Source organism: Natator depressus, chromosome 20 (genome assembly GCF_965152275.1).
Source record: "Natator depressus isolate rNatDep1 chromosome 20, rNatDep2.hap1, whole genome shotgun sequence".
NCBI classification, from domain to species: Eukaryota; Metazoa; Chordata; order Testudines; family Cheloniidae; genus Natator; species Natator depressus.
The window spans coordinates 727950-755130 of NC_134253.1; the positions used below are offsets into that span (position 1 = coordinate 727950).

At 44.6% G+C, this 27181-nt stretch overlaps 1 protein-coding gene across 3 annotated transcripts in view; it reads left to right on the forward strand.

Moving 5' to 3' along the window:
• The first annotated feature begins 12310 nt into the window (after positions 1–12310).
• SCN8A (sodium voltage-gated channel alpha subunit 8) overlaps positions 12311–27181 on the forward strand; it is a 111744-nt gene continuing 96873 nt past the window's right edge. For all 3 annotated transcript variants that reach the window (XM_074935780.1, XM_074935781.1, XM_074935779.1), the window contains exon 1: positions 12311–12453. The gene's annotated coding sequence lies outside the window, so the exon portion shown is untranslated. The remainder of the gene's footprint in view (positions 12454–27181) is intronic.

A 27181-nucleotide genomic window follows, 5' to 3' on the forward strand; every position in this document is an offset into this window, starting at 1 on the left:
TGTAAACCACAAGGGGTACTTCTCAATGGTGCTGCAAGCACTGATGGATCACAAGGGACGTTTCACCAACATCAACGTGGGATGGCCGGGAAAGGTGCATGACACTTGCATCTGTAGGAACTCCGGGCTGTTCGAGCAGCTGCAAGAAGGGACTTACTTCCCAGACCAGAAAATTACCACTGGGGATATTGACATGCCAATAGTTATCCTTGGGGACCCAGCCTACCCCTTGCTCCCATGGCTTATGAAGCCGTACACAGGCAGCCTGGACAGTAGTAAGGAGCAGTTCAACTATAGGCTGAGCAAGTGCAGAATGGTGGTAGAATGTGCCTTTGGATGTTTAAAAGCTCACTGGCGCTGTTTGCTGACGAGGTCAGACCTCAGCACAACCAACATTCCCATTGTTATTTCTGCTTGCTGTGTGCTCCATAATATCTGTGAGAGTAAGGGGGAGACGTTTATGGCGGGGTGGGAGGTTGAGGCAAATCGCCTGGCGTCTGATTTTGAGCAGCCAGACACCAGGGTGACTAGAAGAGCACAGCAAGGTGCGCTGCGCATCAGAGAGGCTTTGAAAACCAGTTTCACAACTGGCCAGGCTTCAGTGTGACAGTTGTGTGTATTTCTGCTTGATGCAAACCCGCCCCCTTTGTTGATTTTAATTCCCTGTAAGCCAACCACCCTCCCCCCTTTGAAATAAAGTAACTGTTGTTTTGAAACCATGCATTCTTTCTTTATTAATTAAAAAAAAGGGAGATAACTGACAAGGTAGCCTGGGTGGGGTGGGGTGGGGTGGGGTAGGAGGGAAGGACAAGGCCAAATTGCTTATTGTAGCCACTCTACAAATCAAACTGTTTGAATGACAGCCTTCTGTTGCTTGGGCCACCCTGTGGAGTGGAGTGGCTGGGTGCCCGGAGCCTCCTCCCCTCTTCTTGAGCGTCTTGGGTGAGGAGGACGTCTTACCAGAAGTCTTTAAAATTGAGAATGGGTGTCTTTCTGAAAGATCTAGGTCATCCAGAAGTCACTAGCTGAAGTTCTATGGCCACTGTTATGCTGGAGGTCAGACTAGATTATCATCCTGGTATCTTCTAACTCCAAAATCCATCAGTGAATCATAGAAATGTAGAACTGGAAGGGACCTTGATAGGTCATCTAGTCCAGTCCTCTGCACTGAGGCAGGACTAAATATTATCTAGACTATCCCTGACAGGTGTTTTAATCTGTTCTTAAAAACCCCCAGTGACAGAGGTTCCAGAACCTCCCTAAGTGATTTGTTCCAGTGCTTACTTATCCTTACAGTTAGGAAGTTTTTCCTAATGTCCAACCTAAATTTCCCCTGCTGCAATTTAAGCCCATTGCTGCTTGTCCTGCCCTCAGTGGTTAAGGAGAATAGTTGATCACCCTCCTCGTTATAACAACCTCTTACGTACTTGAAGGCAGTTATCTTGTAACCCTCAGTCTCCGCTTCTCCAGACTAAACAAACCCAGTTTTTTCAATCTTTCTACATAGGTCATGTTTTCTAGACCTTTAATCATTTTCTCTTGCTCTCATCTGGACTTTCTCCAGTTTTTCCACAACTTTCCGGAAGTGTGGTGCCCAGAACTGGACACAGTATTCCACTTGAGGCCTTATCAGTGCTGAGTAGAATTACTTCTTGTGTCTTTCTTACCTGCTAAAACATTACAGAATTATGTTTGCTTTTTTTGCAATATTACATAGAATCATAGAATATCAGGGTTGGAAGGGACCTCAGGAGGTCATCTAGTCCAACCCCCTGCTCAAAGCAGGACCAATCCCCAACTAAATCATCCCAGCCAGGGCTTTGTCAAGCCTGACCTTAAAAATATCTAAGGAAGGAGATTCCACCACCTCCCTAGGTAACGCATTCCAGTGTTTCACCACCCTCCTAGTGAAAAAGTTTTTCCTAATATCCAACCTAAACCTCCCCCACTGCAACTTGAGACCATTACTCCTTGTTCTGTCATCAGCTACCACTGAGAACAGTCTAGATCCATCCTCTTTGGAACCCCCGCTCAGGTAGTTGAAAGCAGCTATCAAATCCCCCCTCATTCTTCTCTTCCGCAGACTAAACAATCCCAGTTCCCTCAGCCTCTCCTCATAAGTCATGTGTTCCAGTCCCCTAATCATTTTTGTTGCCCTCCACTGGACTCTCTCCAATTTTTCCACATCCTTCTTGTAGTGTGGGGCCCAAAACTGGACACAGTACTCCAGATGAGGCCTCACCAATGTTGAATAGAGGGGAACGATCATGTCCCTTGATCTGCTGGCTATGCCCCTATGTATACATCCCAAAATGCCATTAGCCTTCTTGGCAACAAGGGCACACTGTTGACTCATATCCAGCTTCTCGTCCACTGTAACCCCTAGGTCCTTTTCTGCAGAACTGCTGCCGAGCCATTCGGTCCCTAGTCTATAGCGGTGCATTGGATTCTTCCGTCCTAAGTGCAGGACTCTGCACTTGTCCTTGTTGAACCTCATCAGATTTCTTTTGGCCCAATCCTCTAATTTGTCTAGGTCCCTCTGTTTCCTATCCCTACCCTCCAGTGTATCTACCTCTCCTCCCAGTTTAGTGTCATCTGCAAACTTGCTGAGGGTGCAATCCACACCATCCTCCAGATCATTTATGAAGATATTGAACAAAACCGGCCCGAGGACCGACCCTTGGGGCACTCCACTTGATACCGGCTGCCAACTAGACATGGAGCCATTGATCACTACCCGTTGAGCCCGACAATCTAGCCAACTTTCTATCCACCTTATAGTCCATTCATCCAGCCCATACTTCTTTAACTTGCTGGCAAGAATACTGTGGGAGACCGTGTCAAAAGCTTTGCTGAAGTCAAGGAACAACATGTCCACTGCTTTCCCCTCATCCATTCTATCTCATCATAGAAGGCAATTAGATTAGTTAGGCTTGACTTGCCCTTGGTGAATCCATGCTGACTGTTCCTGATCGCTTTCCTCTCCTCTAAGTGCTTCAGAATTGATTCCTTGAAGACCTGCTCCATGATTTTTCCAGGGACTGAGGTGAGGCTGACTGGCCTGTAGTTCCCAGGATCCTCCTCCTTCCCTTTTTTAAAGATGGGCACTACATTAGCCTTTTTCCAGTCGTCCAGGACTTCCCCGGATCACCATGAGTTTTCAAAGATAATGGCCAATGGCTCTGCAATCACATCCGCCAACTCCTTTAGTGCTCTCGGATGCAGCGCCTCCGGCCCCATGGACTTGTGCTCGTCCAGCTTTTCTAAATAGTCCCGAACCACTTCTTTCTCCACAGAGGGCTGGTCACCTCCTCCCCATGCTGTGCTGCCCAGTGCAGTAGTCTGGGAGCTGACCTTGTTCTTGAAGACAGAGGCAAAAAAAGCATTGAGTACATTAGCTTTTTCCACATCCTCTGTCACTCGGTTGTCTCCCTCATTCAGTAAGTGGCCCACTCTTTCCTTGACTTTCTTCTTGTTGCTAACATACTTGAAGAAACCCTTCTTGTTACTCTTAACATCTCTTGCTAGCTGCAACTCCAGGTGTGATTTGGCCTTCCTGATTGCACTCCTGCATCCCTGAGCAATTTTTTTATACTCTTCCCTGGTCATTTGTCCAATCTTCCGCTTCTTGTAAGCTTCTTTTTTGTGTTCAAGATCAGCAAGGATTTCACTGTTAAGCCAAGCTGGTCGCCTGCCATATTTACTATTCTTTCTACACATCGGGATGGTTTGTCCCTGGAACCTCAATAAGGATTCTTTAAAATACAGCCAGCTCTCCTGGACTCCTTTCCCCCTCATGTTATTCTCCCAGGGGATCCTGCCCATCAGTTCCCTGAGGGAGTCAAAGTCTGCTTTTCTGAAGTCCAGGGTCCGTATTCTGCTGCTCTCCTTTCTTCCCTGTGTCAGGATCCTGAACTCGACCATCTCATGGTCACTGCCTCCCCGGTTCCCATCCACTTTTGCTTCCCCTACTAATTCTTCCCGGTTTGTGAGCAGCAGGTCAAGAAGAGCTCTGCCCCTAGTTGGTTCCTCCAGCACTTGCACCAGGAAATTGTCCCCTACCCTTTCCAAAAACTTCCTGGATTGTCTGTGCACCACTGTATTGCTCTCCCAGCAGATATCAGGGTGATTGAAGTCTCCCATGAGAACCAGGGCCTGCGATCTAGTAACTTCCGTGAGTTGCCGGAGGAAAGCCTCGTCCACTTCATCGCCCTGGTCCGGTGGTCTATAGCAGACTCCCACCACGACATCACCCTTGTTGCTCACACTTCTAAACTTAATCCAGAGACTCTCAGGTTTTTCTGCAGTTTCATACTTGAGCTCTGAGCAGTCATACTGCTCCCTTACATACAGTGCAACTCCCCCACCTTTTCTGCCCTGCCTGTCCTTCCTGAACAGTTTATACCCATCCATGACAGTACTCCAGTCATGTGAGTTATCCCACCAAGTCTCTGTTATTCCAATCACATCATAATTCCTTGAGTGTGCCAGGACTTCCAGTTCTCCCTGCTTGTTTCCCAGGCTTCTTGCATTTGTGTATAGGCACTTGAGATAACTCGCTGATCGTCCCTCTTTCTCAGTGTGAGGCAGGACCCCTGCCCTCTCGCGCGCTCCTGCTCGTGCTTCCTCCCGATATCCCACTTCCCCACTTACCTCAGGGCTTTGGTCTCCTTCCCCCGGTGAACCTAATTTAAAGCCCTCCTTACTAGGTTAGCCAGCCTGCTTGCGAAGATGCTCTTCCCTCTCTTCATTGTTGTCTTATATTTAGTTTTGTGATCCACTATAACTAAGGCTGGGATTCTTTCATGGAGGTTGTGGAAGTCACAGATTCCGTGACTTTCCATGACTTCTGCAGCAGCTGGTGCAGCTGACTTCAGGGCAGCCGGAGTAAAGATTTAGTCATGGGTATTTTTGGTAAAAGTCATGGACAAATCATGGGCCGTGAATTTTTATTTATTGCCTGTGATTTGTCCATGACTTTTACCAAAAATACCCGTGTATAAATCTTAGCCTTAATTATAACCCCCAGATCCTTTTGTGCAGTAATCCTTGCTAGACAGTCATTTCCCATTTTGTATGTGTGCAATTGATTATTCTTTCCTACGTGTAGTACTTTGCATTTGACTTATTGAATTTAATCCTATTTATTTCAGATTATTTCTCTGATTTGTCAAAATCACTTTGAATTCTAATCCTGTTTTCCAAAATGCTTGCAACCCATACCATCTTATAGTCCATAAACTCTATAAGTGTTCTCTCTATGATATTATCCAAATCATTTATGAAGATTTTGAATAAAAATGGACCCAGAACAGATCCCTGTGCTACCCCATTCAATGTGCCCTTCCAGGTTGACTATGAACCGTTGGTAACTACTCTGAGTATAGTTTTGCACCCAGTTGTGCCTCCATCTTATAGTAGGTTTGTCTCTAGGCTATATTTCCCTAGTTTGTTTATGAGAAGGTTACCTAAGACAGTATCAAAAGCCTTACTTAAAGTCCAAATATATCACATCTGCCTCCCCCGCTTCCCCCCACCCGAAAAAAAGTTTGTTACCCTGTCAAAGAAAGATATTAGGTTGGTTTGACATGATTTGTTCTTGACAAATCCATGTTGACTGTTCCTTGTCACCTTATTATCTTCTAGGTGCTTGTAAATTGATGGTTTGATTATTTGCTCCATTATCTTTCCAGGTATTGAAGTTAAGCTGACTGGTCTATAATTCCCTGTGCTGTCCTTATTCCCCTTTTTGTAGATAGGTACTATATTTGCCCTTTTCCAGCCCTCTGGGATCTCTTCCATCCTTCACGATTTCTCAAAGATAATCACTAATGGTTCAGAGATCTCTTCAGACATCTCCTTAAGTATTCTAGGATGTATTTCATCAGGCCCTGCCAACGGGAAGACGTCTACCTTGTCTAAGGCTATGTCAACACAGCACTTTTGTTGGTAAAACTTTTGTCAGGCAGGGATGTGAAAAAAACACATCCCTGACAGACATAGGTTACATTGACAAAAGTGCCAATGTGTACAGTGCTAGGTTGGTGGGAGATGCTCTCCTGCCTACATAGCAACTGCTGCTCATTGTGGGTGAACTAATTATGTCCATGGGAGAGCTCTCTCCTGTCGGCATAGAGTGGCTACACGGGAGCTATTACAGCGGTGCAGGTGCATCGGTACAACCGCTGTGCTGCTGTAAGGTCTCTCGTGTAGACATAGCCTAAGTAATTCATAACTTGTTCTACCCCTGTTTTAGCTTCAGATCCTACCCCATGTACACTGATGTTCACTATGTTGGTCATCCAGTCACTGCTAGCCATTTTGCTGGAACAAACAAAGGCATTTAACACTTCGGCCATTGCTGCACTTTCTATTGTCTTTTCCTCCTCCATGAGTAATGAGTCTACCCTGCCCTTGAATGTATGTATATCTGGTTAGAACCAGGGTTAATATAAAGGGATGAATCCCTCTCATTTTACTCTCTGAAGTTTTGCATGATAATACGAGAAGCAGGATTTGTGGGAAAGGTGAGAAACTGGGAGAGTTTTTCAACCAAGTATGAAAAGCACAGTTCTGCTTTCTAGATAGGCCAGGGGAGGGATTCCATTGGCCTTTGTCAGTTAGTATGTGCACACCAGCTGCACATGGGACACAGTGAGGGAGATTTTGACAGGCACAAATTGGGGTAGGTGCCCCACTCCCATTGACTTTCAATGAGTACTGGCACCTAATTTCCTTTTCTGACTTTGCAGATCTCCTTCCAATACTGTTAATAAAGCAATCCAGTTTTTCTTAGTGTAGCCCTGAGCCCCAGGTCCAAAGTGTGAGAGTGCATACATGGTGCATGTTTTGTACAAGCACATGCCATGTGTGCACTGCTGTTTTTGGGAGCCACAATGCTTATATAGCTCCACTCCAGTCTGGCTTGCCCACACTTTCCAGCCATGAGGCATGAGCCCTGTATGTCTACACTGCAGCTGAGAGCATGCCTCCCAGCCTGCGTAAACAGACACATGCTAGCTCTGCTCAAACTACCATGCTAAAAATAGCAATGTGGACATTGCAGCGTGGGCTAGCTGCTGAATTATAACCTACCCCCACCTATCCCCTAGTCTGTACTTGGGTGGCTAGCCCATGCCTTGGCTTCCACACTGTTTTTAGTGCACTAGCTTGAGCAGAACAAATGCGTGTCTGTTTACCCAACCTGGAAGGCATGCTCCGGCTGCAGTGTAGACATATCCCAAGAGGCTCCACTTCTTGCACCACCAGCAGCACTGTTATGGGGAGGAAAGGCAGTGAAATCTGTGTGGGCATTGTGGGGGGGCATTGCTATGGGGATGGCCAGGACCCGTTCATCATGGTGGAGGGACGGGATTTGTCTTGATGTGGAAGGGGAGGTTAGGGACACCTTTGAGGTAGAGTTTGGTTTGTTCAGCCATCTTGATGTCTGTGAGGGTGAAAGCCATACCTGGCCAGAAAGGGCTAGAAAATGTAGCTCCCTTCCTGTCAGAGGGTGACAGCCTCAGAAGGAGAATGTTTGTTCTGATCTGGGAACTGATTGGGAGATCTCCTTGGAAGTGAAATATTATAGGGTTATGAAGGGTTTGGGTTGGTAGGAGGTCCTGTTTGGGTTGGTCTGGTGGTGTTGGGATTAGGTTGGTCTGTTTAGTGTGGTGTGGGAAGGTTAATGCAATTGAAGATGAATTTTGCAACCTGCCCTGGAGGTCCCTATTTCGGTGCCCAGATTCATCTCTTTAATGTTTGTACTTAGGGTGGCTGAAAAGGTAGCATGGTGCAGGGCCATTTAGGCAGAACTGCAGGTTCTCAATGCGTAGATGAGACAATGGTATTTGGAGGAGGGATTTAAGCTTATTAGGAACTGAGGAACCTTTCTGGAAAGGAGGAGCTTATGCAGGAAGGATGGCCTCCACCTATACCAAAATGGAACCAAATTTATGGCATGTAAAATTAAAAAGATCATAGAAGAGTTTTTAAACTAAGGGCTGAAGGAGAGTCAACAAGTGCAGAGGTGCACCCAGTTCAGACAGACACATCCTGTAGGAGAAGATTTATTAAAGGGGATCCCCTTTATCCTGCTAAAAAGGAGAGGCTAGAAGTCTGATAAAGTACTGGTAGGAGCTGAAGAGAAACAATCAAATGGAAGAGTCCCATTAAATTACATCACATGAAGGCAAACAACTAAATATTGACATTTAATAAGTGCTTATAGACAAATGCAAGAAGTCTAAATACTAATATGGGTGAATTTCAGTACCTGATATTAAATGAGGATATTGATATAATCGGTATTGTAGAAACTTGGTGAACAATGATAATTAATGGGACATCATGTTGCCAGTACAAAGTATGTAGGAATGGTAGAGTAGGTTGCATTGATGGGGAAATGGCACTATATGTGAAAGAAAGCAGAGTCAAATTTAGTAAAAATCTTAAATGAATAAGTTAGTACCATAGAATCTCTATGGATAGAAATTCCATGCTTGAATAATAAGAGTATAGCAGTAGGAATATATGATCGACCATCTGACCAGGATGGTGATGGTGACTGTGAAATGCTAAAGGAATTTAGAGAGGCTACAAAAACAGAAAACCCAATAATAATGGGGGATTTCAACTATCCCCATATTGACTGGGAACATGTTACCTTAGGACAGGATGCAGAGAGATAATTTCTTGACACCAGTAATGACTGCTTCTTGGAGCAGCTAGTCCTGGAACCCACAAGGTGAGGGGCAATTCTTGATTTAGTTTTAAGTGGTGCACAGGATTGGGTCCAAGAGGTGAATGTAGCTGAACTGCATACATGGTGCATGTTTTGTACAAGCATGCATGTATGTAACAGTGACCATAATGTAATTAAATTGAAAATCCTTCGGGGGGGATATCAAAGGAACCCACCACAGTAGCATTTAACTTCAGAAAGGGGAACTACACTAAAATGAGGGGGGTAGTTAAACAGAAATTAAAAGGAACAGTCACAAGAGTGGAGTGGCTGCAAGCTGCTTGGAAACTATTTAAAAACATAATAGAAGCTTTAACTGTATGTATACCCCAAATTAAAACAAACAAACAGTAAAGGACCAAAAAAAGGCCACCATGGCTAAACACAGAATAAAAGGTAGTTAGAGACAAACAGGCATTTTTTAAAAATTGGAAGTCAAATCCTACTGATTTCAGAGTAGCAGCCGTGTTAGTCTGTATCCGTAAAAAGAAAAGGAGTACTTGTGGCACCTTAGAGACAAACAAATTTATTAGAGCATAAGCTTTCATGAGCTACAGCTCACTTCATTGGATGCATACAGTGGAAAACATAGTGGGGAGATTTTATATACACAGAGAACATGAAACAATGGGTGTTACCATACAGACATCCTACTGAGGAAAACAGAAAGGAACACAAACTATAGCAAGTGAAGTGCAAAAGTATAAATAGGCAGGTCAAAAAAGAATTTGAAGAGCAACTAGCAAAAGACACAAAAACTAACAGCAAATTTATTTTAAGTATATCAGAAACAGGAAGCCTGCCAAACAATCAGTGGGGCCAGTGGATGATCAAGGTGCTAAAGAATTACACAAGGAAGACAAGGTCATTGCAGAGAAGCTAAACAAATTATGTCCATTGGTCTTCACTGCAGAGGATGTGAGGGAGAGTCCCACACTTGAGCCCTTCTTTTTAGGTGACAAATCTGAGGAATTGTCCCAAATTTAGATGTCAATAGAGGAGGTTTTGGAAAAAAATTGATACATTAAACAGTAATAAGTCACCAGGACCAGATGGTATTCACAGAGTTCTGAAAAAAATCGAATATGAAATTGCAGAACTACTAACTGTGGGATGTAACCTAATGTTTAAATCATCCTCTGTACCAGTTGACTGGAGGATACCTAATATAATGCTCTAGAGGTGATCCTGGCAATTACAAGCCAGTAAGCCTAACCTCAGGACCAGGTAAATTGGTTGAAACTATAGTAAAGAACAGAATGATCAGACACATAGATGAACATAATATGTTGGGGAAGAGTCAACACGGCTATTGTAAAGGGAAATCATGCCTCACCAATCTATGAAAATTCTTTTAGGGGCTCAACAAATGTGTGGACAAGGTTACTTGGACTTTCAGAAAACCTTTGACAAGGTCCGTTACCAAAGGCTTTTCAGCAAAGTTAGCACTCATGGGATAAGAGGGAAGGTCCTCTCATGGATCAGTAACTTATTTAGTGATAGTAAACAAAGGGTAGGAATAAATGGTCAGTTTTCACTGTGGAGAGATGTAAATAGTGGGGTCTTGCAAGGATCCTTACTAGGACCAGTCCTGTTCAACATATACATCAATGATCTGGGAAAAGGGGTACACAGTGAGGTGGCAAAGTAGCACAATCCCTGGGTGTGGCTGCAGTTGTATCAATATAAAGATGCTTTTATACCAGTGTAGCTATTTCTGTATGGGTTGGGAATAAGCTATACCAGCATAAGGCATCTTTATGCCTCTGTAACTGCATCCACACTAGGGGTTGCATTGGTATAACTTTTTCGGTAAAAAAGAAAAAATCACACCTCAAACTGAAATAGAATCATAGAATATTAGGGTTGGAAGAGACCTCAGGAGGTCATAGAGTCCAACCCCTGCTCAAAGCAGGACTAACCTGAACTAAACCATCTTAGCCATTGCTTTGTCAAGCCAGGCATAAAAACCTCTAAGGATGGAGATTGCACCACCTCCCTAGGTAACCCATTCCCAGTACTTCACCACCCTCCTAGTGAGATAGTTTTTCCTAATATCCAACCTAGACCTCCCCCACTGCAACTTGAGACCATTGCTCCTTGTTCTGTCATCTGCCACCACTGAGAACAGCCTAGTTCCATCCTCTTTGGAACCCCTCTTCAGGTAGTTGAAGGCTGCTATCAAATCCCCCCTCACTCTTCTCTTCTGCAGACTAAACAATCCCAGTTCCCTCAGCCTGTCCTCATAAGTCATGTGCCCCAGCTCCTTAATCATTTTTGTTGCCCTCCGCTGGACGCTCACCAATTTGTCCACATCCTTTCTGTAGTGGGAGGGCCCAAAACTGGATGCAGTACTCCAGATGTGGCCTCCCCAGTGCTGAATAAAGGGGAATAATCACTTCCCTCGATCTGCTGGCAATGCTTCTACTAATGCAACCCAATATGCCATTGGCCTTCTTGGCAACAAGGGCACACTGTTGACTCATATCCAGCTTCTCGTCCACTGTAATCCCCAGGTCCTTTTCTGCAGAACTGCTGCTTAGCTAGTCAGTCCCCAGCCTGTAGCAGTGCATGGGATTCTTCCATCCTAAGTGCAGGACTCTGCACTTGTCCTTGTTGAACCTCATCCTATTTCTTTTGGCCCAATCCTCCAGTCTTGTACTAGTTATACTAGTACAAAAACTGTGTAGACCAGGCCTTATAGTCGGACACCTTTAGGCCAATTTATAGACACTTGCTGATGTGGACTAAGGCCTTGTTTTTGCACACCCAAGTTGCGGTGGTTTAACCAAAATCAGCTTTAAAATTGATTTAGTTGAACTGGTGCAAACACACTTAAATTGGGTTACAACTGGCTCGTATCAGTTTGGCTTAGTTCAGTGAGTTACTGACAAGCTAAATCAGTAACTGTAAGTTATACTCAATCAGTGTCACTCTCCATTTGGGCCAGTGAGTTGAAAGGGGTCAGAGGAACCCCTTGTGAAATCAAACTAACTTAATTCTGCCCAGTGCTGCCCTAGCCTGGCCGAGGGTGCTATGGTAAGTCCCCAGTTCAGGAGTCAATGAGTGTTTTTAGAACCTGTGAACTGAGTTTATGGGATGGTGGCTAGGGGAGAGAGCAGGTGCATTATTGTTACAGCTTGTTTCAGAGCTGGGGTCCTCAAACTTTTTTCCATTTTGTGGACTCTGAGGGACACTCCCATCCCACCAGGGCCTCTCCTCCACTGTGGCTTCAGTATTCTCTATTCCTTTGCTGGTTGACTCCCTCTGTCCCCATAGATCTATCCAGGGATTCATCTCCATCCCACCAGCTACACAAGGACCCAGTACTGTGCACACCTAGGGAACCACCCCTATTGTCATAGCAGTGAACACTTGGTGGGGAATTTTACTTGGAGAGATGGGGTTCCCCTTACCCTCCGCATCCCTTGGAATCCCCAGTCCTCCCTCCACTCCAGGTTCTGAGTTGCTGGATGCATGATCCCTGGGCTGCCAAGGGGGGAGGGTGTGGGGAGGGAGGCGAGCGCGGAGATTTTTGACACGCTCCCTAGCCATTCTGCTGAGAGTCATCAATTATGCAAGGGAACTGCACGCTGCACGGGGGGGAAGGCAGCGCGCTAAGATGGCGACAACCGCAGTTTCTCCTGCAGCTTCCCCACCTCTGCAGTCCAGCAACGCCTTGCGGGAGTCACGCTAGTGCAGCCCCCACAGTAAGTTGCAGCCCCAGGCCGGGACCCCCGCGAGGCGCGCAGGGTCTCGCAAACCCCTGCCCCCATTTGCTCTTTTTGCCACCCCCTCTCTTCCCCCCTCCAGGAGGGGGTTTTGCCGCAGAGCGATTTTCCAGCACCGGCAGCTCCTTGCTTGCCTTTGGGCCAGTTTCCCTCCCGCCTACCGAGCTGGGGCGCCAGGGTGTCCCCCCTCCCCAAATCTGTCTGTCCCAGCAGCACCATCCCCTCGGCTGCGTTGGGGAGCGCAGGTCCGCTTGCCAGCTGCCCGTGTGGGTCTTTCCCCTTCCCCCAGGTGGGGGGGGGGGTCGTTTCCCTGCGCTGCACCCCTCTTAATCCGCACCGGGGGTCTGGGGCTTCTGGCCAGCTGTTGTGTGTCCCCAGCCTCCATCCCCTGGTCCCCGCAGCCTGGGATCCTAGCCGGCACTGGGGCGCCCGGCGCTGCGGGTTAGCGCCTTTCCCTTCCCCAGCTGCGGGAAGCCGGGCCTCCTTTGCCCAGCCGCAGCTCGGCTCCCCCGTCTGCACTGGGGCAGGGCGCGGGCTGCCGGTCAGCCCCTGGGCCGGGGTCCTGCTCCTGTAGCTGCCACAGCCCCCGCCCACCAGCCGGGGACCTGGTGCATTCCCCCACCCAGTCCGCCCACCCTCAATCCTACCAGCGGCCTGGGCTCCATCTAGGCCCCTTCTCCATGCCAGCCCCCCTAATCTGGGGAGCCTGCCCGTAGCCCAGTGGACTCCCCACTCATTCTCGGTTCTTTCCAGCCCCCCTCTCGCTGTGGAGCTGGTCCTTCCCTTCTGCACTGCCCTTCAGCTCTTAGCAGCCGGAGCCCCCCCCGCCCAGCTACACTCCAGCCGGGGGCGAAGGGGAGAGGCGCGAGGGGTGGTCTGGAGGTTTTAACCTGATACAGGGCTTGGTACCCCAGTTTTTGCCTTTGGGCCCCCTGTGTCACTAAGGTTTTTGGGAGGGGGATGCAGGGTTTTTAAGTGGAATGGGTTTGTTGTGTTCATGTTTGCAAGTCTTAAAGACAGGGTGTCAGTCCCCCCCCCCTTCCTTCCTGGTGCACATTACACCCAGCTGATGTGGGGGTGGGGAAGCTGGAAGGTGCACTCCACAGTGAGAGCTGATGATGACCGGAGATAAAGTCTGAAATGGGGGGGGGGGCACTTTGCAACACTTCTCTCAAGTGGCTAACTCCAGGAATTTTGGGAAGAGACTGCGGGCGTGGTAGGTTTATACGCTGCTTCCCCTCCATATGCCCTGTGTGTGCTGCAAATACCCGGCATGACATTGCTTAGGAGTAGTTTTCCGGTGGGATCATTGTTGGGGGGGGGGGGTGAGGAGCATATTTCCATTGCACGTTGACTCCTAACCTGGTCCTTGTAACGCTGCAGCCGGGGACGCAAGACCCCTACGCCCTGCCCTTTACACTGGAAAAAAGGATTTGGTTGGAGAGAGGAGGAGCAGGAGTATCCTTTGGGGGAAAGCAGAGAAAATATTAAAAGTTTTCTGTGTATTCCCTACACCCCCTTTAAGATTTGATCATCCGTATATAAATAGTGTGTGTATATTGGAGTGGGGGAAGGCGGTGTACCATGGTGATGTGTGTATTTTCTGTGCTATGGGATCGAAACTCTTGTAAAAACAAATCAAGGTACAGGGCATGTCTAACCTGGTGTGTGTGCAATGCTAAGCAACAAATAATAATTATAGCCTTATTTTATTTACTTTCTTGGTGACTGTTTTTAGGGGCTTGATTTCCCCTTTGCTACTGACTGGTTATATATGTATAAAGTATCTTTAAAGCTTATTTATCTTCCTTCTTGCCCCATCTGCTGGGTTTCTGTTGTACTGGGACAGGGGGTGGTCCGTTATGCTTTTTGGGTTTGTTGTGGGCTTCAGGTGCGTGGTGCTGAAATGGACAGTTCCCTGGAAACAGAAACGGGCTAGTGAATCTCTTCATCTTTCCAGCTGCATTGCTCCCTACAGTGTGTTTGTGTAAGCTGGGGTCATACCCGGGCCCAGTTATTGATCACTAATTCATACCATTTTAGGTTTTTCTCCTTTTCTGAGGCTAGTGGAAGCTGCTCACAGTGACATTATGCTACCAGAAATTCTTATCTAGAATGTAAGAACGGCCATACTGGGTCTGGGTCAGACTAATAATCCATCTAGCCCAATGTCCTGTCCTCTGACAGTGGCCAGGGCCAGATGCTTAAGCAAGAGTGAACAGAACAGGGCAATGATGGAGTGATCCATTCCTGTCTTCTGCTGCCAGCTTCTGTCAGTCAGAGATTTAGGGTCTCCCTGAGCATGGGTTGTGTCCCTGACTATTTTGGTTAATAGCCATTGATGGACCTTTCCTCCTTGAACTTATCTACTAATTTTTTGAACCCAGTTATATCTGTGGCATCACTACACCCCCTGTCAATGAGTGCATTGCGTGAAGAAGTTTTATGTTTGTTTTAAATCTGCTGGCTATTAATTTCATTGGGTAACCCCTGTTTCTTGTGTTATGTGAAGAGGTAAATAACACTTCCTTATTCACTTTCTCCACACTATTCATGATTTTATAGACCTATATCATATCTGCCCTTAATCGTTTCTTTTTTTAAGATGAACAGTCCCAGTCTTTTTAATCTCCTCTCAGGTGGAAGTTGCTCCATTCCCCTAATCATTTTTGTTGCCCTTCTTTGTACTTTTCCCAATTCTAATATATATATATATATATATTTTGAGATGGGGCAACCAGAACTGCACACAGTATTCAAGATGTGGGCATACAATAGTTTTATGTAGTGGCATCATATTTTCTCCCTAATTATGTATCCCTTTCCTAGTGGTTTCTAACATTTTGTTAATTTTTTTGACTGCTGCTGCACATTGAGCAGATATTTTCTGAGAACTATCCATAATGACTCCAAGCTCTCTTTCTTGAGCAGTAACAGCTATTCAGAACCCATCATTTAATATGTATAGCTGGAATTATGTTTTCATTACTTTGCATTTATCAACAAGGAATTTCATTTGCTATTTTGTTGCCCAGTCATCCAGTTTTGTGAGATCCCTTTGTAACTTGTTGCAGTCAGCTTTGGACTTACCTATCTTGAGTAATTTTGAATCCTCTGCAAACTTTGCCACCTCACTGTGTACCCCTTTTCCTAGATCTTTTATGCATATGTTGAACAGAATTGATTCCAGTACAGATCTGTGGGCGGCCCCATTATGTACCTCTTTCCACTGTGAAAACTGGCCATTTACTCCTAACCCTTTGTTTCTTGTCTTTTAATAAATTACTAATCCATGAGAAGACCTTCCTTCTTATCTCATGAGTGCCTACTTTGCTTGAGAGCCTTTGTTGAGAGGCTTTATCAAAGGCTTTCTGAACGTCCAAGTACATTATATCCACTGGGTCACCCTTGTCCACATGTTTGACACCCTAAAAGAATTCTAATAGACTAGTGAGACACAATTTCCCTTTTCCAAAGACGCGTTGACTCTTCCCCAACATATTGTGTTCATGTGTCTGATCCTTCTGTTCTTTACTATAGTTTCTACCAGTTTTCCTGGTACTGAAGTTAGGCTTACTGACCTGTAATTGCCAGGATCGCCTCTGGAGCCATTTAAAAAAAATAGGCATTACGTTAGGTATCCTCTAGTTAACTGTTACAGAGGATGATTTAAGCATTAGGTTACATCCCACAGTTAGTAGTTCTGCAATCTCATATTTGAGTTCTTTCAGAACTCTTGGGTGAATACCATCTGGTCCTGGTGACTTATTACTGTTTAATGTATCATTTTGTTCCAAAACCTCCTCTACTGACATCTCAATCTGTGACAATTCCTCAGATTTGTCACCTAAAAAGAATGGCTCAAGTGTGGGAATCTCCCGCCCATCCTCTGCAGTGAAGACCAATACAAAGAAGTTGTTTAACTTCTCTGCAATGACCTTGCCTTCCTTGAGTGCTCCTTTAGCACCTTGATCATCCATTGGCCGCGCTGATTGTTTGGCAGGGTTCCTGCTTCTGATATACTAAAAAACAAAATTGCTGTTAGTTTTTGCATCTTTTGCTAGTTGCTCTTCAAATTCTTTTTTGGCCTGTCTAATTATACTTTTATACTTGACTTGCTAGAGTTTGTTCCTTTCTAGTGTACTGAGTAGTAGAAAGCTGCTTAAAATGATCTTAATGCTTCTCTGAGATATAATTTCAATAATGTTGACTTACAGCCCTGGGGTTGCTAATGTAATAAACAGCATGACAATATTTATACAGGTCTTTAGAAGATCATATTATGTGTAGCTGCGATAAGTAAAATGCCAGGCATCTCAGACGAACCTTGGATATCAATAATTTCAGTCAAACATCCTTCAGGGTGTTCAGATAGGATTGTTAATTATAATGATAAGATTTGTACGCTTGATCTTTGTTTATAGGTTGCAACACCTGTAGTCTGGTTAGTATTCAGTGAAAGCAGTGTTTGCCAAACTTGGGACGCCACTTGTTCAGGGAAAGCCCCTAGCGGGCCCGGCCGGTTTGTTTACCTGCCGCGTCCGCAGGTTCAGCCGATTGCGGCTCCCACTGGCCACGGTTCGCTGTGCCCGGCCAATGGGGGCTGCGGGAAGCAGCGCAGGCCGAGGGACGTACTGGCCGCCACTTCCCGCAGCCCCCATTGGCCGGGCACAGTGAACCGTGGCCAGTGGAAGCTGCGATCGGCCAAATCTGCGGACATGGCAGGTAAACAAACCGGCCCGGCCTGCCAGGGGCTTTCCCTGAACAAGCGGCGTCCCAAGTTTGGGAAACACTGAGTGAAAGGACTAGTCCCATCACAAGTAACTTTACCTGTTGTCTAAATTTCTATCTGTGGATGATAAGCAGATCATGATACAGATGTTATAATTTTCCTACAGTATTGATCCAGTGTGGTGCAGGGGTAACCATGTGGGGACTTCCCAACAAAGAAACCTATGCCTGATAAACAGTAGCAGGAAGAGTGATTGGGTGTGTTTAGAAATTAGAAACATGCATCCTCATTTCATTCTCAGTTAAAATTTTAAAAAATCAAGTAAAAAAGTAGCGTATGATGAGAGAGAGTCATGAATAGTTCAAAATTCTGAAAACATAAAATCCCTCCTCAATATTCTTAGTTGCTTTGTTTAAAATTGAGTTGTTTGACTTATGTGCTTTTTAAATATGAGTTGATGTGACTCTTCTGTGAATATAAACTGATGCTTACTATTCTTCAATGGCTTAAGATGTAATCATCACTGAAGGTTGTATGTAAATCCTAGGGCATACATTACCCATGCTGGCATGTGACTCCCATTCATTATTGATTACCTTTCTGCTGACGAGGTTGCAATGGTCATTGAAATAAGCAAATACACTAGAATCAATGAACCTATTGATTTGTTCAAAGAAATGATCTAGGTTAAAGAATACAAGGTGAAATCAAAACAGAAGCATTTAAAAATGAAAGTCAGGTTCTTTGCAGGTGGGAATTCACATGCAGATGGTTACAGAAAACATACAGTGGACTGGCCTGGATGGCTCAGGTGATTGGTATTAGAAACATAAGAACGGCAATACTCGGTCAGACCAAAGGTCCATCTAGCCCAGTATCCTGTCTTCCAACAGTAGCCAATGCCAGGTGCCCCAGTGGGAATGAACAGAGCAGGTAATCATGGAGTGATCCATCCTCTATCACCCATTCCCAGCTTCTGGCAAACAGAGGCTAGGGACACCATTCCTGCCTATCCTGGTTAATAGCCATTGATGGACCTATCCTCCATGAATATCTTTTTTGAACCCTGTTATAGTCTTGACCTTCACAACATCCTCTGGCAACGAGTTCCACAGGTTGACTGTGTGTTGTGTGAAGAAATACTTCCTTTTGTTTTTTTAAAACTGCTGCCTATTAATTTCATTTGGTGACCCCTAGTTCTTATGTTATGAGAAGGAGTAAATACCACTTCCTTATTTATGTTCTCCACACCCCAGTCATGATTTTATAGACCTCTATCATATCTCCCCTTAGTTGTCTTTTTTCCAAGATGAAAAGTCCCAGTCATATAGAAGCTGTTCCATATCCCTAATAATTTTTGTTTCCCTTTTGTTTCCCTTTTCCAATTCCAATATTTTTTTTGAGTTGGGGCGACTACATATGAACGCAGTATTTAAGATGTGGGCGTACCATAGATTTATATAGAGGCAATATGATATTTTCTGTCTTATTATCTATCCCTTTCTTAATGATTCCCAACATTCTGTTCGCTTTTTTGACGGCTGCTGCACATTGAGTGGATGTTTTCAGAGAACTATCCACAATGGCACCAAGATCTCATTCTTGAGTGGTAACAGCTAATTTAGACTCCATCATTTTATATGTATAGTTGGAATTATGTTTTCCAATGTGCATTACTTTGCATTTATCAACACTGAATTTCATCTGCCATTTTGTTGCTCAGTCACCCAGTTTTGTGAGATCCTTTTGTAGCTCTTTGCAGTTTGCCTGGGACTTAACTCTCTTGAGTAGTTTTGTGTCATCTGCAAATGTTGCCACCTCACTGTTTAGCCCTTTTACCAGCTCATTTATGAATATGTTGAATAGGGCTGGGCCCAGTACAGACCCCTGGGGGACACCACTATTTACTCTTTCCATTCTGAAAACTGACCATTTATTCCTACCCTTTGTTTCCCATATTTTAACCAGTTACCAATCCATGAGAGGACCATCCCTCTTATCTCATAACAGCTTACTTTGCTTAAGAGCCTTTGGTGAAGGCTTTCTGAAAATACACTATATCCACTGGATCCCCCTTGTCCACGTGCTTGTTGACCCCCTCAAAGAATTCTAGTAGATTGGTGAGGCATGATTTCCCTTTACAAAAACCATTTTAACTCTTCCCCAACCAATTATGTTCATCTAGGTGTCTGACAATTCTGTTCTTTACTATTGTTTCAATCAGTTTGCCCAGTACTGAAGTCAGGTTTACAGGTTTCTGTAATTGCTGGGATCACTTCTGGAGCCCTTTTTAAAAATTGGCATCACATTTAGCTATCCTCCAGTCACTTGGTACAGAAGCTGATTTACATGATAGGTTACAAGCCACAGTTAGTAGTTCTGCAGTTTCACATTTGAGTTCCTTCAGAACTCTTGGGTGAATACCATCAGGTCCTGGTGACTTATTACTGTTTAATTTATCAATTTGTTCCAAAACCACCTCTAATGACACCTCAATCTGGGACAGTTCCTCAGATGTGTCATCTAAAACTAATGGCTCAGGTCTGGGAATCTCCCTCACATCCTCATCCGTGAAGACCAATGCAAAGAATTCATTTAGTTTCTCCGTAATAGCCTTATCATCCTTGTGTGCTCCTTTAGCATCTCGATTGTCCAGTGGCCCCACTGATTGTTTAGCGGCTTCCTGCTTCTGATGTACTTAAATTTGTTTTTGGTATTACTTTTTGAGTCTTTGGCTAGCTGTTCTTCAAATTGTTTTTTGGCCTTCCTACTTATATTTTTACACTTCGCTTGCCAGAGTTTATGCTCCTTTCTATTTTGCTTACTAGGATTTAACTTCCACTTTTTAAAGGATGCCTTCTTGCCTCTCACTGCTTCTTTTACTTTATTGTTTAGCCATGGTGGCACTTTTTTGGTTCTCTTACTATGTTTTTTAATTTGGGGGTATACATTTAAGTTGAGCCTCTATTATGGTGTCTTTAAAAAGTCTCCATGCAGCTTGCAGGGATTTCACTTTTGGCACTGTATCTTATAATTTCTGTTTAACTAACATCCTCATTTTTGTGAAACCATTGTCTGTAACCCCTAGCCTACTGGTTTGAATGCAGCCTGGTACAGAGTTGATTGAAAACTTTTCCAATCTGATTGCTGCTTGGCCTGTTGGAATCAACTTGTGATCACAGTGCAGTCCCAAGTGAGAAAACCTCCAGGAAAATTGGCACCAACTATGTCCCCTTTTGGAAATCTCAGAAGAGAGGGCATCAGGACTAACTTCTCCCTCCATGCCTAAACGTGTTTCTTGCTGCACAGGGTTGAAGTGCTTGGCAAAGCTGCATGGGGTAGTCTGAGCTACCGCTGCTCGTGACTCTTTTTCTTTGGAGAAATAGAACATAAGTCTCCTCATTTCAGTGGGAGGTACTTGTATCCTGCTGTGGAGAGGGTTGGGACACCTGTGCCATCAACCTGTTACCTTTAAAAAGCATGAAATTAACAATTTTAAAAAAGCTAAACAAGGAAGAATTGTGCCTTCATTCTAAGACCGTTGCTGACCATTTTGTGGAGAGGTTAAAAGACAGTTTGGCCAGTTTTTTCAAAAGTTCTTAGCTGCCAGCAGCTCCGCATTGAGAACAACGGAAAATCCCCCATTTCACAAAAACACACCCCCACCATTGAGAACAATGGTGACTGTTGGGAGCTGATATTGATTGAAAATATGGCCATTTATTTCAGTGCCTAAATGGGAACTGTTGGGTTCTGAGCTCTTTTGAAATCTGCTCTTTCCCAATAGACACAATGAAAGTCTCAAGGCAAAATATATCCCCAAAAGAGTTTGTGTGATTAAACTGCCTCATTTTTGTAATTTGCTGGCTGTGATACTTTGGGATTAGCACACTGAAGAGTAGCATGATAAATCAGATGCACAGTGGCGTTTGCTGAAGAGAGGTGCAGATAGCAGTCATCATGTTTAGACATTCCATCTTACTTTACTTACTGCATGCTGAGTATTTTTGAGAATGGAAACTGTAGAGAAGTTCTGTACAATTTAAAATAATTTATCATTATTTATGAATAAACATTTATAGTTAATTAGTGCCCAAAAGCCTCAGTTAGTGGTTGGGCCCTGTTCTATGTAAACACAGATAAGAGACAGCCTCTGCTCTGGACATGATGGACATAGCGTGATTGGTTTATTGCTTAGGAATATGTGGAGCAAAATGCTTCCTTGACAATTCTCCATTTCTGCATCTTCTGACAATAACTATTTCAGTGTTTTGATCATGGGAGGATCTTCACAAACTGAGAACTGAAAGGCTCAGCTCCATGTTTCTCCTACTGCTTTTGTGTTAGCTGTGGTGTGCTACCAGATAGGCCTCTGTAGTGTGGAAGCTTATTACAGCAACCGAAGGAGTAAATCCACCTCTCTGAGAAGCGGTAGCTCGGTCAACAGAAGTGTACGCTGGGGCTTAGGTCAGTTTAACTACCTCACACAGGGTGTGAAATTTTTCACAGGCCTTAGTATCTTTAAGTATCTCTGTATAAATTAACCTGATTTCGTAAGTACTGGGCACCTGGAGTTCCCCTCATCTTTAGCTCTGCATTTCTGCAAGTGCATGTGCACGTGTGTGTGTGTTGGATCATGGCTTTGAGGTTTCCTAGTGTTGTGGCATGAAAAGAGCTTAATTTAGGCTGCTATAGTCCTCTTTCAATATCTGTTTATAATTTTAAAAGCCTTCCATTAGATCTCTCATAAAGTATAAGTTGTTAAGGCATTTGAAATCAAAGCTGAATTTCTTTTATTGAAGTTTACCCACAGTTCGTTTATACCCGTCAATTCGACTATCATTCTATATAAATTTTAAGGCAGGATAAAACTTTAAATAAAATAAGCTTTCAGTGTGGCACCTTAGAGACTAACAAATTTATTTGGGCATAAGCTTTCGTGGGATATAACCCACTTCATCAGATGCATCCTGCTTATTGTATTTTCCACTCCATGCATCTGATGAAGTGGGTTATATCGCATGAAAGCTTATGCCTAAATAAATTTGTTAGTCTTTAAGGTGCCACAAAGACTCCTCGTTGTTTCTACAAATTCAGTCCTTCAGGATGGTGGTTCCCTGTAGTAAAATAACTCCTCTAGCTAGTTGAGGCAATTCTGGCAACATTTGGTTTTTTTGGCCAAAGAGAAGGTGGCTTTGACATGGGACCTTGAGGGAAGATGTTTGGAAAACAAGAAAGAAGAACATTTTAAAAATAAAACATATCACAAACAGTTTAAAATGAAAAATTGTGGCCAGCTCCTTAGCTTGTGCAAACCAGTGCAGCTCCAGAGATGCTGATTTACACTGGCCGAGGATCTGGCTCAGATGTAGGCTAAACTGTTCAGATGTGGAGGCCTCGTGTTAGTCTCCTAAAATCCATACTTAGGTACCTAAAATAAGTGTCTTGATTTTTTCAGAGATGTTGAGTACCCACTACTCCTGTGGAAACCTAATAGGGCATGTCAGCGCTTAGCACCTTTAAAAATCAGGCCACTTATTTGGTAGCCTAAATATGGATTTTAGGAGCCTAACTTCACAGACAACAGTTGTGAATGTGGGGGCCTATTCTTCAGTGGATCCCTGGATCCTGTAATCCTTGATGACTTAAATGAGAATTGAGTGTTTACTATTTGTATTATTGTAGCACTGAGGAGCCTAGTTATGGACCACAGTCCCATTGTGCTAGGCATTGTACAAACATAACCAAAAAGACAGTCCCTGCCCCAGAGAGCTGACAATCTGAGTAAAGTGAGTGGTGTGTGGGCACTGTGCTGGCTCTCCGCCTCGGAGTAACTTTCGCCTGAAGCGAGCATGGTTCTATCCAATTGAGTAAGCTCTGACTATGAACAGAGGAAGGGATGAAAATGGTGGTATCATAACGGCTAGCGCTGCTCAGCCAATTTAAACCCAACGCATCATTAGCCTGCATGGCTCATGCGCAGAATGTATGGGAACGATGAGGATCTGGCAACCACTAAGTATCTGGCATAATAACAGAGGACTGGAAGGCGGCTCATTCTCCCCTTCCACTTCTATTTGTTGCATATAGGGCCTTTGTTGCAATAGTAGTGAGCACCTCATGTTCTTTAATGTGTGTATTCTCACAGTGCTTCTTGTAAAGCTGGGTGGTGCTGTTGCCCTCACTGTACAAGGAATGAGGCACAGAGAAGCTAAGTGACTTCCCAAAGTCACAAAGAATCCGCAGAGCACGGAATTGCACCTGGGTCTTCTGAGTCCCAAGTCAGTGCCCTAACCACTGGACATCCTTCCTCTATCAGCCTTTAAAAAGGAGAATGTGAACCACAAAACTTTAGTTTTGTGCTCTTCCTGGACACTACAGTGCTAATAAGCGATGGTCACATAAATACCACCCTATACCGGAAACCTACTGACTGCTATACTTACCTACATGCCTCCAGCTTTCATCCAGACCACACCACACGATCCATTGTCTACAGCCAAGCTCTGCGATACAACCGCATTTGCTCCAGTCCCTCAGACAGAGACAAACACCTACAAGATCTCTATCAAGCATTCTTACAACTACAATACCCACCTGCTGAAGTGGAGAAACAGATTGACAGAGCTAGAAGAGTACCCAGAAGTCACCTACTACAGGACAGGCCCAACAAAGAAAGTAACAGAACGCAGCTAGCCGTCACCTTCAGCCCCCAACTAAAACCTCTGCAGCGCATCATCAAGGATCTACAACCTATCATGAAGGACGATCCCTCACTCTCACAGATCTTGGGAGACAGGCCAGTCCTTGCTTACAGACAGCCCCCCAACCTGAAGGAAATACTCACCAGCAACCACATACCACACAAAAAAAACACTAACCCAGGAACCTATCCTTGCAACAAAGCCCATTTCCAACTCTGTCCACATATCTATTCAGGGGACATCATCATAGGACCTAATCACATCGGCCACACTATCAGAGGCTCTTTCACCTGCACATCTACCAATGTGATATATGCCACCATGTGCCAGCAATGCCCCTCTGCCATGTACATTGGCCAGATCAGACAGTCTCTACGTAAAAGCATAATTGGACACAAATCAGACATCAAGAATTATAACATTCAAAAACCAGTCAGAGAACACTTGAATCTCCTTGGTTACTTGATTACACACCTAAAAGTCGCAATATTACAACAGAAAAAACTTCAAAAACGGACTCCAACAAGAGACTGCTGAATTGGAATTAATTTGCAAACTGGACACCATTAAATTAGGCTTGAATAAAGACTGGGAGTGGATGGGTCACTACACAAAGTAAAACTATATCCCCATGCGTATTTCCCCCCCCCCCCCCGTTACTCTCACCTTCTTGTCAACTGTTGGAAATGGGCCATCCTGATTATCACTACAAAAGGTTTTTTTCTCCTGCTGATAATAGCTCACCTTAATTGATCACTCTCATTATAGTGTGTATGGCAACACCCATTTTTACATGTTCTCTGTGTGTGTGTGTATGTATGTATATATCTTCCTACTGTATTTTCCACTGCATGCATCTGACGAAGTGGGTTTTAGCCCACGAAAGCTTATGCTCAAATAAATTTGTTAGTCTCTAAGGTGCCACAAGTACTCCTCGTTCTTAAAACTTTAGTGCTTCATCTGAATTAATCTCCAGGTTCCCACATGGGATTGGGGATAACTGAAAGGCAGCTCTGACTATTGGCTAGGACAGGAGACAGGAGTCCAGAAGTCTGGGTTCGGCTGTTCTCAGCTCTGTTGACGCTGGGCAAGGCACATTGCTGCCAATGTGTATCTTTTTAAAATTGACTGATTAGTTTCCTACATGTTCACATCTCTGAAAGAGCCCCCTTTAAATAGCAGCCCCAGGATTTTTTAAAGTTCCTCTTTTTAAAAATATAGGGGTTTTTCTGCTCTTTTTCTGATAGCTAGGCAGTGTTTGTGCAGGAGCTACACTGCTCCCCCCCTCCTCTTCTACTGTGTGCGTGCTTCTGCCAGCTGCTTGTTCAGTTTCAGCTTTGCTGCGGCATCCTCTTGAAAGCCCTGGGCAGAGCCTGCAGCTCGGCTCCCCACAGAGCACATTGCAGGGGAGTCATGTCATCATGCTCGTGCATGAGACAGGGAGTGCAATTGACCATCAACAGAACATTGATTGCTGTTTGTACTTTAGATAAGCTATTACCAACAGGAGAGTGGGGTTTGGGGGGTGGAGAGAAAACCTGGATTTGTGCTGGAAATGGCCCACCTTGATTATCATACACATTGTAAGGAGTGTGATCACTTTAGATAAGCTATTACCAGCAGGAGAGTGGGGTGGGGGAGAGAAAACCTTTTGTAGTGATAAACAGCCATTTTTTCATGGTTTGTGTGTATAAAAACGTCTTCTGTATTTTCCACAGTATGCATCAGATGCAGTGAGCTGTAGCTCACGAAAGCTCATGCTCAAATAAATTGGTTAGTCTCTAAGGTGCCACAAGTCCTCCTTTTCTTTTTGCAAATACAGACTAACACGGCTGTTACTCTGAAACCTGTTTGTACAGTGAAACCACAAAGTGCTGTCAGATACACAACATGAACTGGCTTGGGGGGAAAAACAGAAAAATATTTTACTTCTCATTAATCTCCTTCCATTACAGTAATCTTGGAAGATATTTGTAACAACTGTGGGTATACATTTTCAGAGGGAAATGTGGTTTTCAGGTTGCTGGTGTCTCTGGATCAATATTATTATATCTTTGTATTTGATCGCACCTAGAAGCCCCAGCTGAGATCAGAGCACTGCGCAGTCCTTGCCCCCTATGAGTTTACATTCTAAACAGGCGAGACAGACACAGGGCGATAGGAGAGGAAACAGAGGCAGTAGGAAGTGAAGCAGTTTACCCAAGGTCACATAGCAGGTCAGTAGCAGAGCCAGGAATAGAGTCCAGATCTCTGGACTCCCAGTTTAGTGCCCTAAACACCAGACCACACTGTTCTGCTTGGATTCTTGACCCAGCTGGGGGGTGTCATGTAAACAGAACTGAGAATGGGTTGTGATGGGAAGAAGCTGATACTGGAAACTCTGTGGTGGGGCTGAGACTCTTCAGCATATTGATTACTGACTTGAAACAAGGCCACGTCTGTTGAGTATCAACATTTGCTGAAGCCACCTGGATGTACCGTTAAAAGCTTAAGAGCAAAAGAACATCTTCAGAAAGCTGCAGACAAGCTAGGAGAGTGGGCCGCTATTTGCAGTAGACAGGCTAAGGACCCCATTGTGCTAGCCTTTGTACATGTATATAATGGAAAGATGATTGCTGCCCAAAGTGACCCCCAGTCTGAGGTCTGTGAAGTGATTGGATTTGCACCTTTGAGGTTCATGCACTGCTAGATGAAGACCTGGATTGCCTTGGCAAGGTGCAGCACCTGGCGATTCAAAGTAGCAGCAGTATGGAGATGGAAGTGATTGGTTCAGTTTTGGCAAAGCAGGAGGAATGGGATTACAGGCTGAATTTAAAGAGGTGTTTATAAACAGGATGGGGGAAGTTATTCATCTTGTATTACTGTACCAGGACTCAGGAGCCTGCTCTGAAGCCCATTAGAAAGACTCCCAATACCTTCAGTGGGCTTTGGAGCAGGCTCACAGGTCGGTCCAGCCTGGTGCTCTGCTTAGTCTGTCTCGGGCTAGGATAACCAAACTCACTGGGACTTCATTGTTGACTCAGCCTTTAAGAACATAAGAATGGCCATACTGGGTCAGACCAAAGGTCCATCCTGCCCAGTATCCTGACAGTGGCCAATGCCAGGTGCCCCAGAGGGAGTGAACCTAACAGGTAATGATCAAGTGATCTCTCTCCTGCCATCCATCTCCACCCTCTGACAAACAGAGGTTAGGGACACCAGTCCTTACCCATCCTGGCTAATAGCCATTAATGGACTTAACCTCCATGAAATTATCCAGTTCTCTTTTAAA